The sequence below is a fragment of the Piliocolobus tephrosceles genome, chromosome 5 (assembly GCF_002776525.5).
Source record: "Piliocolobus tephrosceles isolate RC106 chromosome 5, ASM277652v3, whole genome shotgun sequence".
In the NCBI taxonomy this organism is placed as follows: Eukaryota; Metazoa; Chordata; class Mammalia; order Primates; family Cercopithecidae; genus Piliocolobus; species Piliocolobus tephrosceles.
This window is the reverse complement of record NC_045438.1, coordinates 33,011,078-33,027,780: the sequence shown is the minus strand read 5'-3', so window position 1 is coordinate 33,027,780 and position 16,703 is coordinate 33,011,078. Positions and strand designations below refer to the sequence as shown.

Genomic DNA, 16,703 nt, shown 5'->3' with positions numbered 1-16,703 from the left:
AAGAGAAGAGAAGAGAAGAGAAGAGAAGAGAAGAGAAGAGAAGAGAAAAGAGAAGGTGGTCCTTCCTGTGGACCACTCCTCCTTGGATTACTCAGTTGTGGCTTCTGTGGCCCAGCACTCCAGCCTGTCCTCCTACTTGTGGATGATTTATTAGTTTCCTTTCAGACCTTCCTGCTCTGTCCTACCAATAATGTGGGGATGGCTCAAACTCAGTCCTTGGCTCACCAGCCTCTCACCATCTCTTTGCCCTTTCCCTCTTACTATATTTCTCCATCTTTCTCACTTTCCCATCCACTTTCCCTCCTCCTCCACACACGGTTCATTCATTCCTGTGCTTTAAATGTAATCCCTCATTCAGAAACTTAGTTCCCTGAATGCCAGACCTCTGTTCCCAATTGTTTACTAAACATTCCCATTGAAATATCTTACACACGTCTTGAGCTAATCCTGTTCAAAATCCAACTCTTGATTTTTCTTCCTATTTTTCTCTATTTCTTGAGAAATAGAGAAAATCCTGTTCAAAACCCAACTCTTGATTTTTCTTCCTATTTTCCTCTATTTCAGTAGATGATACTACTACATAACTCATTTGTGAGAGTGAGAAATCTAGAAATTATTTATCTTTCTTTTCTCCCAACATCAGTGCAATTCATCAGCATATTGTATTGCATTTACTTCCAAAATACACTTCTTGGCCAGGCACGGTGGCTCGTACCTATAGTCCCACCACTTTGGGAGGCCAAGGCAGGTGGATCACCTGAGGTCAGGAGTTCAAGACCAGCCTAGCCAAGATGCTGAAACCCCATCTCTACTAAAAACACAAAAAGTAGCCGGGTGTGGTGGCGCATGCCTGTAATCCCAGCTACTCGGGAGGCTGAGGCAGGAGAGTTGCTTGAACCCAGGAGGTGGAGGTTGCAGTGGGCTGAGATCATGCCATTACACTCCAGCCTGGGCAACAGAGTGAGACTCCATCTCAAAAACAAAAACAAAAAAGCAAAACAAAAACAAAAACAAAAAAAGCAACATTTATTTTTAACTCCCCTTCTCTTTATCTCCAGGGCCTATCCCTTGGTGCAAGCCACCACCACCTTTCGCCTAGACTCCTTAGTGAAATCTCTTTACTCATCTCTCCCCATCTTCTTTCTCCCTGCCTTCCCCTCCTTAACATCCCCATGAAAAAAAATTACAGCACTTTAGACAAATTAACATCTTTCTCATAGTAATAAGGTTTTCCTGAGGGAACAAGGCATTAATAGAGAAAAGTACTTCCCTAGGGTCATATAGAGAAATGGCAAATATGCTGTTAGAAGCCAGGCTCCTTTCTCAGTGGCAATAAACTCTCTTATTTTCTCAGTTATCTGCTGTGTGTTTTTCTTTTCTCTCTCTCTTTTTGACTTACTTCCTGCTTTGAATTTAAAAAAGCATTTTATTTTGTGAAGAATTGAGGTATTCGGACCTTCTTGAGTGTAGGTGATGCTAACATGCTTTAGTTTAAATTTCATTATCCGATTCCACCAAACTCAGGGCAAAAAACCTAAAATAATAACAAAAAAAAAAATCACAGGAATTGGAAAAGCTACCAGAGGCTCTAAAACCCTGTCAGAATGAAATGCCTAAACTAGAATGAACAGGCATATCCAAACATTGAGTATTTCCACATTGGAAATTTTTTTTAAGTGGTTTACTAACCCAGAGTTTAATGATTATGCTAATGACCATACTTGGTACGAGTTTTACTGTATGTCAGCCAACCACTTTGCATAGTTTTCAAAGTCCTCCTGTTCTGCACACATCAGCATACCTTGCCTCACTCCCTTCACTCCTTGGCATAACTCCCCACCTCCAATCTCTCAGGAAGCTGGTTTTGCTCACAACCTCACCCTAACTCCACACTTAACTAAATTCTACATATGTTTCCAGAGCCAGCTTTAGTTCCATGTGATCTATGACATTTACCCAGCTACTGTTTTTTTGTTCTGTTTTGTTGGTTTTGTTTTGTTTAGTTTTGTTTGAGGTAAGGTCTAGCTCTGCTGCCCAGACTGGAAGGCAGTGGCACAATCACAGCTCACTGCATCCTTGACGTCACTGGCTCAAGCGATCCTTTCACCTCAGCCTCCAGAGTAGCTGGAACTGTAGGCATGAGCTGCCACACCTGACTTTTTTTTGTTGTTGTTGTAATTTTTTTTGTAAAAATGAGGTCTCCCTGTGTTACCCTGGCTGACAGCTACTGTGAATTGCACAGATTGCTTTCTTTACATGCAATGAAATTAAGAGCTGAGAACTGGGTACGGTGTCTCACGCCTGTAATCCCAGCACTTTGGGAGGCTGAGGCAGGTGGATCACGAGGTCAGGAGATTGAGACCATTCTGGCCAGCATGGTGAAACCCCATCTCTACTAAAAATACAAAAATTAGCTGGATATGGTGGTGCATGCCTGTAATCCCAGCTACTCAGGAGGCTGAGGCAAGAGAATCGCTTGAACCCAGGAGGCAGAGGTTGCAGTGAGCCGATATTGCACCACTGCACTCCAGCCTGGACAACAGAGTGAGCCTCTGTCACAAAAAAAAAAGAAAAAAAAAAATTAAATGCTGAATGCTACCAGGAAGCAGCTTCTCCACTCCTTCTGGAATCTCTGCCTGGTTCAGCCTGCCTGCCTCCACTCCTGCCTCCACCATGTCCATCAGGGTGACCCAGAAGTCCTACAAGGTGTCCACCTCTGGCCCCCAGGCCTTCAGCAGTCACTCCTACACGAATGGGCCAGATGCCTGCATCAGCTCCTCAAGCTCCTCCTGAGTGGGCAGCAGCATCTTCTGGGGTGGCCTGGGTGGGGGCTATGGTGGGGCTAGCAGCATGAGAGGCATCACCGACATCACAGTCAACCAGAGCCTGCTGAGGCCCCTTAACCTGGAGGTGGATCCCAACATCCAGGCCTTGCGCACCCAAGAGAAGGGGCAGATCAAGACCCTCAACAACAAGTTTGCCTCCTTCATAGACAAAGTACAGTTTCTGGAGCAGCAGAACTGGATGCTGGAGACCAAGTGGAGCCTCCTGCAGGAGCAGAAGACAGCTGGGAGCAACATGGACAACATGTTCAAGAACTACTTCAACAATCTTAGGCGGCAGCTGGAGACTGGGCCAGGAGACGCTGAAGCTGGAGGCCGAGCTTGGCAACATGCAGGGGCTGGTGAGGACAAGATCAGTAAGCTTACAGAGATGGAGAATGAATTTGTCCTCATTAGAAAGGATGTGGATGAAACTTACATGAACAAAGTAGAGCTGAAGTCTCACCTGTTAGGGCTGAGGAGATCAACTTCCTGAGGCAGCTGCATGAAGAGGAGATCGGGAGCTGCAGTCCCAAATCTCAGATACATCTGTGGTGCTGTCCATGGACAACAGCCGCTCCCCGGACATGGACGGCATCATCGCTGAGGTCAAGGAGCAGTGCAAGGAGATCGCCAACCGCAGCCGGGCTGAGGCTGAGAGCATGTACCAGATCAAGTATGAGGAGCTGCGGACGCTGGCTGGGAAGCACGGGGATGACCTGTGGCCTACAAAGACTGAGATCTAGGCCGGACGCGGTGGCTCACGCCTGTAATCCCAGCACTTTGGGAGGCCGAAGCGGGCGGATCACGAGGTCAGGAGGTCAAGAGCAGCCTGACCAACATGGTGAAACCCTGTCTCTACTGAAAATACAAAAATTAGCCGGGAGTGGTGGCACACGCCTGTAATTGCAGCTGCTCAGGAGACTGAGGCAGGAGAATTGCTTGAACCTGGGAGGCGGAGCTTGCAGTGAGCCGAGATCGTGCCACTGCACTCCAGCCTGGGTGACAGAGCAAGACTCTGTCTCAAAAAAAAAAAAAAGAAAAAGAAAAAGAAAAAGACTGAGATCTCCATGATGAACTGGAACATCAGCCGGCTCCAGGCTGAGACTGAGGTCTCAAAGGCCAGAGGGCTTCCCTGGAGATTTCCATCCCAGATGCCAAGCAGCATGGGGAGCTGGCTGTTAAGGATGCCAAAGCCAAGCTGTCTGAGCTGGAAGCCGCCCTGCAGCAGGCCTAGCAGGACATGGCGCGACAGCTGTGTGAGTACCAGGAGCTGATGAACATCAAGCTGGCCCTGGACATCAAGATCGCAACCTACAGGAAGCTGCTGGAGGGCTAGAAGAGCCGGCTAGAGTCTGGGATGCAGAACATGAGGATCCATACGAAGACCGCCAGCTGCTATGCAGGTGGTCTAAGGTCAGCCTATGGGGGCCGCACAAGTCCCGGCCTCAGCTATGGCCTGGACTTTAGCTCCTTCATCCACACCAGCTCCACCAGGGCTGTGGTTGTGAAGAAGATCAAGACCCGTGATGGGAAGCTGGTGACCGAGTCCTCTGATGTCCTGCCTAAGTGAACAGCCACGGCAGCCCCTCCCAGCCTGCCCCTCCTGGGATTGCCCCAGAGCCCGGGAGGGAGGCCCCTGTGCAGGGGAGCACAGTGAACAGGAGACCCACCTGAGGCTCAGCCCTAGCCCTCAGCCCACCCACGGAGGAGTTTACTACTTGGGGACACCCCCTTGCCCATGCCTCCAGCTACAAAACAATTCAACTGCTTTTTTTTTTTCTTTTCTTTTGGTCCAAAATAAAACCTCAGCTAGCTCTGCCAAAAAAAAAAAAAAAAAAAAGCTGAATGCTTCTTCAACTCTTAGTAAATACTGATTTCTACAATAATTATCCTTTACTGATTGATTATAATGAACAAGTAGGATTTCCAAAACACTTTGGACAAAAATTGACAAAATGGGCCGAGCATGGTGGTTCATGCCTGTAATCTCAGCACTTTAGGAGGCTGAGGCAAGAACATTGCTCAAGTCCGGGAGTTCAAGACCACTTTGGGCAACAAAGTGAGATCCTGGTGTTGGCAGTGTAGTGGTGAGTATAGCTGCCTTCCAAAGTGAGATCCTGTCTCTACAAAAAGTGAAGAAGTTAGCTGAGCACAGCATCATGTGCCTGTAGTCCTAACCTCTTGGAAGGCTGAGGTGAGAGGATCGCTTGAGCCCAGAAGTTGGATGCTACAGTGAGCTAGAATTGCCCCACTGCACTCCAGCCTGGGCAACAGAGCAATATCTCGCCTATAAAAATAATAATAGGATAAAGAAAATGAAAATGTTACAAAATGTCCAATGATCATCTCTCCCTTGTGACTCACAACTCAGAAATGCTGGTGTCCTTAGCCTTGCTTCACCAAGGAGGATACTGGTCATAAGGAAGCATAAGTAACTTCCCCATGGTCACACAGATAAGGAGACTCACGTGGACTGATGACATTTGAGATTTTCTTCCCATTACATCACATAACTTCTCTGGCAACTACTGTGGTTTTTCACTGAGCATTCTGTGCTGACCTTCTATTACAGCAGGAACTTGAGAAAATTGAAGCAAACTTCTTTGTTCTCATGCTTATATTTCAGATTCTTCAGCCTAGGAGTAGAAGAGATTTCACTTTTAATTATACCTTCTAAATTGCCATGGATTCCCACTCCCATGTCCTTACTGACTTTCTGCATTGCCATTTCCCAAGCTCAGGCCACCTTGAATCTTACCTCAGAGCTGCCACCATCTCTTTAATGGCCTCTTGCTACTGTCCTTCTACTGGCCTCCTGCTAGTATTCCCCATAGAATCCTCCAGGCTGCCATCTAGAAAGGCTTTTTTTTTCTTTTTTTTGAGATGGAGTCTCGCTCTGTTGCCCAGGCTAGAGTGCAGTGGCACGATCTCAGCTCACTGCAACCTCCGTATCCCAGGTTCAAGCGCTCCTCCTGCCTCAGTCTCCCTAGCAGCTGGGATTACAGGATTATAGGCATGCACCACCATGCCCAGTTAATTTTCATATTTTTAGTAGAGATGAGGTTTCGCCATGATGGCCAGGCTGATCTCAAACTCCTGAACTCAGGTTATCCACCTGCCTTGGCGTCCCAAAGTGCTGGGATTACAGGTATGAGCCACCACACCTGGTCCTAGAAGAACTTTCTAAAATACAAGTGGGACTTTGATACCCCTGTGCTTAAAATATGTCTGGTTTATCGTGACTCTCAAAACAGAGCCCTAATTCCTTAGCCTTATATTTATAAAGCTGAGATGGGGCCCTGGCTCAGCTCTCTGCCCCCTCATCTCTTCTTCTTTCTCCTGCTTCTTCTTCCTCATTCACTGGACTCCATTCTCCAACCATGCAGAATAGCTTACCCTTCCCCAACTGCACTATCCAGCTACCCAGCCAAGGGCTCTTAACCCAGCATCCACACATCCCTTGGGGGACAGGAGGATGTCAATGGAGGAAATTCAGAACTTGAATGAAAAAAATTACATATTCATTTTCACTAATCTCTAGCGGAAATCTAGTCTCTCCAATTATGAATGTAGCCAACAAACCACAGTCGTTTTACCAGGACTTGAAATTTTGTCACTAATACAAATCATAGATATTTTCATGACAGTTGTTCAAGGTACCATAGCACTGCATAGTGTTTATGCTCATCATTACTGAGAAATTTACAGTAATTATTAGCTTTCCTCTAGACTTTGTTATCTAACACATTAATAAAGATTCACTGGCTGGGTGTGGTAGCTCACACCTGTATTCCCAGCACTTTGGGAGGCCAAGGGGTGAGGATCAGGAGTTCAAGACCAGCTTGGTCAACATGGTGAAATGCCATCTCTACTAAAAATACAAAAATGAGCTGGGGGTGGTGGTGAACGTCTGTAATCCCAGCTACTCAGGAGGCTGAGCCAGAAGAATCACTTGAACCCGGGAGGCGAGGGTTGCAGTGAGCCGAGATAATGCCATTGCACTCCAACCTGGGTGACAGAGTGAGCATCCATTTCAAAACTAAAATAAAATAAACACAAATTTATAAGTAAAATACTTGGTCACAAAAGGACAAATGCTGCATAATTCAATTTACATGAGGTACTTATAGTAGTCCTATTTATAGACAGAAAGTAGAATGGTCCTTGCCAGGGAGTAGGGAAGAAGTAGGATGAGGAATTACTATTTAAGGGGTACGGAGCTTCAGTTTGGGAAGACGAAAACAGTTTTGGAGATTGGATAGCAGTGATGGTTGCTCAACAGTGTGATTGTACTAATGCGACCAAACTGTACACTTAAAAATGGCTACAGTGGTAAATTTTATGTGATGTATATTTCATCACCATGAAAAAAAATACAGCACAGTATACTAGATGGGAAGTGTGCTGAAGAAAAATAAAGGCAGGAAGGTGAGTAGGAAGGACCAAGGGGTCAGATGCCAAGATAGGCTTCACTGCCAGAAGGTTCTTTGCTGCTGTTTTTGCTCAGGACCTGAGCTATCTGCACAGCCTCGTGTTCAGAAAAACTTGCAACATGACCTGAATCTTTCATCTGATTGTCAGCTGGTGCAAAAGTGAAGTTTTTCTCATGTGTGTTGCTAAAATCCTGAAAACCGAATGCCTTTCATTCCCCTAGCACCTTCTGGATGTACACAGGTGAAATCCTCCAGAGGAATAATGGGATGTTAAATTGTTACTTGGATGGGGTCGTTTATCTTTCCATTTGTCTGCATTTTAGTTTGACATGAGCACTTTTCTGCCATGTGTCATCAAGGAATTATGAGGCCATTTGAGGAGGTGAAAATGACTAATTTTTGAAAATCAGATAATTATATCTGATTTATGTCTTCAGTGCCTCCATAAATCATCTTAATATTCAGGCTTCCTTGAGTTTGACTTTATAGTATTAACTTTTTCCTAACTCACAAAATATAACCAATGTGGATTCCAAGAGCCTGCTTGTAACCTTTTAGTAAGTGGTCTGATTTCTGTTCTTTTTGACATTTAGGTAGAAGTTCTTATTAAAGTATATATCAAATCTTGAGGTTTAAAGATTTGATATCAAAGTTTGATCTACACAATATCAAAACCTGTTTGTAAAGTGAAACTTCTATCTAATCAAGGCTGTATGAATGTCGATAACACAGCCTAGGTGTTTTTGCTTGTTTTTCTTTTTAAAAGTAATTTGGCAAATAAATAAACACAGATCTAATTCTCTCATTTGCCTCTAACCTAAAGTTTTTACCATTTGGGGACATTGACCAGCAAAGCCTCTCAAAACATTAAGTCTAATACTCCTTTGCAATGTTATCTTGATAAGTTGTAACTATTTAAGACTTTTTTTGAAGTATACAAATTGTTTTCAATGTAATAGTGAGATTTGTACAGCTTATTAGAAACTGGCAAATTATGAGTCATTTTACATTATCTAGATCCTAAAGTACAGATTGCAAGAACTTAATTCTTCAGAACTTAAAAATATTCTCTCTCTCTTCTTGTCTTTTATGGCACACAGATGAAAACAGGGAGTTTATCTGAAAGCACAGTCTGGAAACAAGAGAGTTATCCAATTATGAAGACGATAGACGACTTAGGGAATCATCTTCTGTGCTCATGGTGCTGTCATTTAATTTCCCTCTTTTGTCTTTTTTTATTCTGTCACATGAGAACTCTGACATTTTGATCCTTGGGAAGATGTATTGGTAGTACTTCCAACCTTCTTTAAAAGATGGAAATATTTAGCTGACTCTTCAGTAAGAATCCTTGATAGAGTAAGTGACTAGCTGAAGTGTTTTAAGGTCAGTCATCTCCACTGCCAAAGCTTTTTACAGCCATTTCTTTCCTATTCAAATGCATTTTGGATTCTTTTCATCTTTTTCTCTCACTTTTCTATATCTATTTAATCTAATGTTTGTAAAGTAATTCCTTCTCCTAAAACATGTAACCTATTCCTGGGCTTCATTTTCTTTTTTTCTGAGACAGAGTCTAACTTTGTCACCCAGGCTGGAGTGCAGAGGCGCAGTCTCAGTTCACTGCAGCCTCCACCTCCCGCGTTCAAGCAATTCTCCTGCCTCAGCCTCCTGAGTAGCTGGGATTACAGGTGCCCGCCACCACTCCCAGCTAGTTTTTGCATTTTTAGTAGAGATGGGGTTTCACCATGTTGGCCAGGCTGGTCTTGAACTCTGACTTCAGGTGATCCACCCGCCTCGGCCTCCCAGAGTTTTGGAATTACAGGCGTGAGCCACCGCTTCCGGCCCCCTGGGCTTCATTTCAAAACAAATTCCATTTGTGCAGAGTAATGAAGTCTTTATGGTTTCACTAAAGGAACTTCTCTGGGTATCACTTTCCTCATCTGTAAAATGAGTCTCACTTTCTTTGTCTATAAAATGGCAAAAGTTTGCTTCACCTCTAAGAGTGTACAATTTCTGCAAAATGATTTGCTGTCTTGCCATAATGTGTCAAAAAGCAAAATTTCAAAAAATGCAGTTTTGTTGTTGTTGTTGTTGTTGTTGTTGTTGTTGTTGTTGTTGTTTTGGGACAGTCTTGCTCCATCACCCAGGTTGGAGTGCAACGGTGCGATCTCAGCTCACTGCAACCTCTGCCTCCTGGGTTCAAGTGATTATTATCCCTCAGCCTCCTGAATAGCTGGGATTAAAGGCATGTGCCACCGCGTCTGGCTATTTTTTTTTTTTTTTTTTTTTTTTGTATTTTTAGTAGAAACGGAGTTTCACCATGTTGATCAGGCTGGTCTCAAACTCCTGACCTCAAGTGACCTGCCTACCTTGGTCTCCCAAAATTGTTGGATTACAGGCATGACCCACCGCGGCCTGGCCACAAATGTAATTTAAAAATTTCAATTGGCTTTATTGCAATTTTAGAATCAGGCAACATTTTATCCCATAAAATAGAATAAGTATTCCAATGAGCTAAGCAAAGGGGATTAGCTTTATATAGACAGAGGAAGCCTGAAGAAAAAACAGAGAACAAAGTTATTCGTCATTTTAAGGCTACTTTCCTTGTGAGGCAGGACAGGGAGACAGAACAATAGAAAGACAACTGATTAACATCAGATGTCTTCAGGCCACCTTTCTTGCATAAGGATCAAAGCAAAGAAGGCTTTATTATCATGCCAGCTGAAGACTGAAACTGGGCTGTGTGGGCAATTGGCTGTTATCTCTCTTCTGATTTCTTGTAAGGTCGGATAACAACTAAATTTGGGTTTGCTGACGTGGAACTTTAGCATGGGTGATTCCATTTTGATTTTTAGTGCAGGAGCTTAGTTCAACAGCCTCCTGTAATTTTTATTTTAAGTGTATAACTAATGCCTACATCCACCACTCTCCTACAGTAAGGGGGCCTGATTGATTCTCCTCTGGACTCCCTCAGAGGGCTCCTAACAGGGTGTTTCACTGCTTACCTTTCACTCCAAATCATCCCACACAGCTCAGTATCTAATATGCAAGTCCTATTAAGATGTAGATTAGAGGCATGGACCTGATTTGCTCACTGAATCCACTGCAAACCCTTAGTGTGGCACCCAAGGCCCTCAGCAACAAGCCCTCAAGCAACCTTTCCTGCCTTCTCATCTTCTTCTTCCCTACCTGCCTCTCTAAACACCATCTATTCACTTCAATATATTTTTTGAGGACTGAATATGTGCTGAGCCCTCTGCTAGGTGCTAGAAACAATGATGGGCCAAACCAGATAAGTTCCAGGCAGGGCCCTGCACATGTAAAGCCCTGGGTGGGAAGACATGAGTAGTCTATAGGAGGTGGCCCAGAGACCTCTGTGGTGGCTCAAGCAGACAGCCTGAAAATAGGGAATATGTTTGAATAGCAAAGTAGAAAATAAACTAGCCAGGACTTTGCAGGCCTCCTTAAGGAGTTCTGTCATTATCTGAGGCACAATGAGAAGCTCTTTGTATTGAACAGAGCTGCAGCACCCTGCCATTTTCCTCCCCTCAGTTATTGCTTCTACAGGTCCTTCACTGTGAACTACACTCTTCATTTTTTCCATCTCTGCTTGCTCAACTCATAACCATTATTTGGAACATTAATTTCGAGTGCCATCTCTTCCATGGAAAATGTCCTCCTCATCCCAAACCAAATGGAGCTTGTACTGCTGTCATTTGTCTTTTTTTTTTTTTTTTTTGACAGAAAATCACAGATTTATTGAAACAAAAGTATACTCCACCGAGTGGGAGTGGGCTCCAACAAGTCTTTTTCTTTTCTTTTTTCTTTTTTTCTTTTTTTTAGAGGCAGGGTCTTGCTGTGTCACTCAGCCTAGAGTGTAGTGGCAAGATCACAGCTCAGTGCAGCCTCGAATTCCTGTGCTCAAACAATCCTCCCACCTCAGCCTCCTGAGTAGCTAGGATGACAGGTGTATACCAACATGCATAGCTAATTTTTTTTTTTTTTTTTTTTTTCGCGATGGAGCTTTGCTCTTGTTGCCCAGGCTGGAGTGCAATGGCATGGTCTCGGTTCACTGCAACCTCCCCTTCATGGGTTCAAATAATCCTCCTGCCTCAGCCTCTTGAGTAGCTGGGATTATGAGTGCCTGCCACCACACCCAGCTAATTTTTGTATTTTTTTTTTAATAGAGATGGGGTTTCACCATGTTGGTAAGGCTAGTCTTGAAATCTTGACCTCATGTGATCCACCCGCCTCAGCCTCCCAAAGTGCTGGGATTACAAGCATGAACCCCTGCACCCGGCCACATAGCTACTTTTTATTTTTTGTAGAGACAGGAGTCTCACTTTGTTGCCCCGGCTGGTCTTGAACTCCTGTACTCAAGTGATCCACTCTCTTCAGCCTCTGTATGTCTTTTTCTCTGCTACATATGAGATCTATAGGGTCTGATGTGGTAGCCACCAATTACATGTGACTATTGAGCACTTGAATTGTGGCTAGTCTGAATTGGAATGTACTTTAGATATAAAATAAATACCAGATTTTAAACACTCAGTATGAAGAAAAAGAGAATATAAATATTTCATTAATAATTTTATACTAAGTATACTTTAGAATGATAATGTTGGGGGTGTATTGGGTTAAATAAATTATATGATTGAAATTAATTTCATTTTTTTTTACTTCATTTAATGTGGTCATTAGGGCATTTAAAATTATGTCTGTAGTTCATTTTCTGTTCCTATTGGACTACACTCATCTAGACTATACACTTCCTGAGTAGTAAAGGTTTATCCAATTATTCATCTGTTTATCCCCCAGGGAACGCTATTTTGTTCATAGTGCAAGAATCAGTGAATATTGTTTAAATTCATTGCCAATTAAAAGAAATACTTTGCAATTTTAGTACACTACCTCCTTTCCACCTGAAATGTGCAGCCAAACTCCACAGTGAAAATGAGTGGACGAGGGAGACAGAGTTTTTTCCAGTCCCTATGAAGGCTGAAGGTATGGAACATGTGTTGTGGCCGTGGAGGACACAGCAAGCCAAGACTGCTGATTCGGACAGGTTTCTCTATTTCCAAAACAAGAACTTGTATTGCATAGTATGGAGGGAGCATTAGGACAAGAAGATCTTTGTGGTTTCTCACTGTATCTGTGGAAGAAATCTGAGGTTAAGGTTTAAATTCAACTGACATTTAAAAGAGCCTTTGTAGGCTCTTACTATGTGTGTGTTAGCATCTGTTGCTATAGCTAAACTGACACTGATTGTTATGAATGATGCTTTATGAGTGATGGAATAAAATATGGTTTCCTGCTTATGGACATTTCCTGGTGTTGGTTTCATCCTCTTTAATGATGAGATCAAGACCAGGGAAAAATTACTCAGAGTATAGAAAACGTATCACAAAGAAAATATGATTAGGATACCAAGCATTTCTGTGATGGAAAAAAAAAAAAGTATTTACAACTTCCCAATACCGCCTCTGTAATTTTATGAATTGTTTTGTTGCTGCTGGCTTCTGGTTTTGCAATCAGTTCTCTTTATGATTCACGGAGGCTCCCTCATGACTACCTTCACATGTGTTCCCCTTTTGGTTCAGAGACCTCTGAGGATGAACAAATGTATTTCTCATCATAAAATGGTTGAAGACATCTCTTTGCCCATTAGAAAACTTAATTTCAAGAATTTTATGTTTTACCCTTGGAAAAGATGTTTAGTTTTAAACAGGCTTTTTCTCCAGGCATATTTTCTACTGATCTCACAACAGAGCTTCTGCTTTAACCAGACCTGTCTCCTCACTGTTCCTTGAAATGCCTGCTGCTTTTCCGTGTTTATTGCAACCTCTATCCTGCTACTGAACAAGGCTTCTCTCTGAATGTTCTACAGTCAGACTCCACTAAAAAACTTGTCACATTACTACTGAAGATTAAGTACGCAAAGAATTCTTGTAGTAGCCCTTCCCATAGAGCAATAGCCCTTTTTACCATAACCAAGGTGCTCCTGTTTTAGCTTAGGCTAAACTTAATTTGCCTTCATTTTCCTAGCTATAAGAAGGGTCTTGGTAAACACTATAACCTTCCGGTCTGAGTCATGTTTCGCCCACATGATCTGAAGACATCCCAAGAGATCTGTTGTCTTAGTTTATGTTCCTTATCATCTTATCTATTAGAGTCACATCTTTAGGTTAGGTAAGGAGAGGGCATCTTTGTGCAAGACAAAATAACAAACACGAAAAGCTATGTTTACTCATTTCTGTTCACCAACAAAGTAACTTCACAAATCTCCGGACTCTGTGACAACATACAGCTCTCAAAAAAGATACTTTAACAACAAAACAAAATAGAGCACAGGGTCCCCTATGTCTCTTGCATAGTGCAAAATTACTTTCCTTAAAAAACAAAACAAAACAAAAAAGCCTTCCTAAATATATAAACAATCATTAATCAAAAAACTTTATGACAAAATAACAAACATTTAAAAAAAACTGTATTTATTCATTTCTACTTGCCAACATAATTTCACAAAACCCCTGACTCTATACTATAACATATAATTCTCCAAGGCCGGGAGTGGTGGCTCAGGCCTGTAATCCCAGCTATTTGGGAGCCCGAGGCAGGCGGATCACTTGAAGTCAGATATTTGAGACCAGTCTGGCCAATATGGTGAAACCCTTTCTCTACTAAAAACACAAAAATTAGCTAGGTGTGGTGGTGTGTGCCTGTAGTCCCAGCTACTCAGGAGGCTGAGGCTAGAAAATTGCTCGAACCCAGAAGATGGAGGTAGCAGTGAGCCAAGATGGTACCACTGTGAGACTCCGTCTCAAAAAACAAAACAAAAAAATACCTCTCCAAAAAAATACTGTAAAGACAAAACAAAATAAGACATACAACTCCCAAATGCCCCCAACATCTCTTACCTAAATCACTATATTCCTTAAAATATAGAAAGCCCTAGTCCTTGTCTTTTCCTACACACAAAATAATGTGTAACAAAATTAATAATTATACTTCTATAACCTATAACCAAATAACTAAATATACTCTTTTTTAAAAAATTGTGTTTTGAGGCCAGGCGCAGTGGCTCATGCCTGCAATCCCAGCACTTTGGGAGGCCGAGGTGGGCGGATCACGAGCCCAGCCAAAAGGGAGCACCTTTACACTGCTGGTGGGAATCTAAACTAGTGCAACCACTATGGAAAACAGTAGAGAAATTTCTTAAAGGACTATAAGTAGAACTACCATTTGATTTAGCAATCCCACTACTGGGTCTCTACCCAAAAGAGAAGAAGTCATTACACGAAAAAGACTCATGAACATGCATACTTATAGCAGCACAATTCGCAATTGTAAAGATATAGAACCATCCTAACTGCCCATCAACCAATGAATGGATAAAGAAAATGTGATATATATACACCGAGGAATACTACTCAGTCATAACAAAGAACAAAATAATGTCTTTTGTCGCAACTTGGGTGTAGCTGGAGGCCATTATTCTAAGTGAAATAACTCAGGAATGGAAAACCAAATATCGGCTGGGTGTGGTGGCTCATGCCTGTAATCTCAGAACTTTGGGAGGCCAAGGCAGGCAGATCACCTGAGGTCAGGAGTTCGAGACCAACCTGGCCAACATGTGAAACTCTGTCTCAACTAAAAATACAAAAATTAACCAGGTGTAGTGCTGTGCACCTGTAGTCCCAACTACTTGGGAGGCTGAGGCAGGAGAATCACTTGAAACTAGGAGGTGGGGTGGCAGTGAACGGAGATCGTGACATTGCACTCCAGCCTGGGCAATAGAGTGAGACTCTATGTCAAAAAAAAAAGAAAAGAAAAGAAAAAAGAAAGCCAAATATCGTATGTTCTCACTTCTAAGTGTGGGCTAAACTCTGAGTATGTAAAGGCATAAGACTGATATGATGGGCCAGCTGCAGTGGCTCAGGCCTTTAATCTCAGCACTTTGAGAGGCCAGGGAGGCGGGCAGATGGCTTGAGGTCTGGAGTTCGAGACCACCCTGTTCAACATGGTGAAACCCCGTCTCTATTAAAAATACAAAAATTAGCCAGGTGTGGTGGTGCACACCTGTAGTCCCAGCTACTTGGAAGGCTGAGACAGGAGAATTGCTTGAATCTGGGAGGTAGAGGTTGCAGTGAGTCGAGAATGTGCCACTGCACTGCAGCCTGGGCGACAGAGTGAGACTCCATCTCGAAAACAAACAAACAAACAAAAAGAATATTCAAACATATAGAGGAATGGATTGGCACTGATAAAATAGCACAATACCTCAGATGAACACTCAACTAGAAATCTCAATTTATCTATAGAATGGAGAGTGCCCAATATCTATGTTTACAAAATGACATGCATGTGTAGTTTTTATTTTTTATTTTTATTTTTATTTTTTTTGAGAAAGGGTTTCACTCACCCAGGGTGGAGTATAATGGCACTATCTCAGCTCACTGCAGCCTCGACCTCCCAGACTCAAGTGATCCTCCCACATCAGCCTCCCAAGTAGCTGAGATTACAGGCGTGCACCACCATACGCAGCTAATTTTTGTATTTTTAGTAGAGACGGGGTTTTGCCATGTTGACCAGGCTGGTCTTCAACTCCTGACCTCAAGTGCTGCCTCCCAAAGTGCTGGGATTACCGGCATTTTGGTTTTTGGTTTTGGTTTTGGTTTTAATTGAAAGAAGAAGGCAGTACTGCAGAAAGAAGAGAGTAGTAAGAAGGTACAGGCCTCTGAGAATGGAGAGGGTGGAATTTGGAGAGAACGGGAGGACATCTGTTTCCCTGCCCACATAAAGGAACAGATCTGTACTTTGGTCAATTTTGCAATAAAGGAAAAATTTTTTAAAGGGACACTTTGCACGTCGGTACAGAAGGAGATGTCAGGACAAGATGCTGAAGGAGCAGTGTTCTTTGATCAGAATGTTGGCTTTGAAACTCTGAGCATGGTAAGCACCACTTGGGCATCTGGTGATGGCTGAATGAGACAGAGAGTTGGGCAGAGGGGTATTTTCCACCCCATAACCACCTTCTCCCACCATTGCCCCCTCATGCCAGCATTGACACAGAGCAGCTAAGGCATTGCAAAGATGTTCGGCAGTCACTGGCAAAAGTGACTGGGCACAGCAAAGAAAACATGGGCAGTGCTGGGGGCCCTGGAGTAGTTCATACACACACATACACACACACACACATGATTAGATTTATTTTGGGGGAGGGTCTGAAAGGACGCTGAAAGGAAGAGACATGATTTGGCTGTTACCTTTTATTAAAAGGCATACAGAGACAGGATGTGGCCATGAACTCCTGGCCTCAAGCAATTCTCCCAAAGCCTCAGCCTCTCGAAGTGCTGGGATTACAGGCATGAGCCATTGTGCCTGGCCATGGCTGTAACTTTTTTTTTTTTTTTTGAGACTGAGTCTCGCTTTGTCGCCTAGGCAGACT

The 16,703-nt window shown here is 43.1% G+C and overlaps 1 protein-coding gene and 1 pseudogene across 1 annotated transcript in view; both read left to right on the top strand.

The window, feature by feature from the left end:
• The window catches only part of LOC111554891, a 55,443-nt gene that overhangs the window by 15,253 nt on the left and 23,487 nt on the right, over positions 1 to 16,703 (top strand). The gene's annotated exons all lie outside the window — the stretch shown is intronic.
• LOC111554890 lies at positions 2,659 to 4,395 on the top strand (annotated as a pseudogene).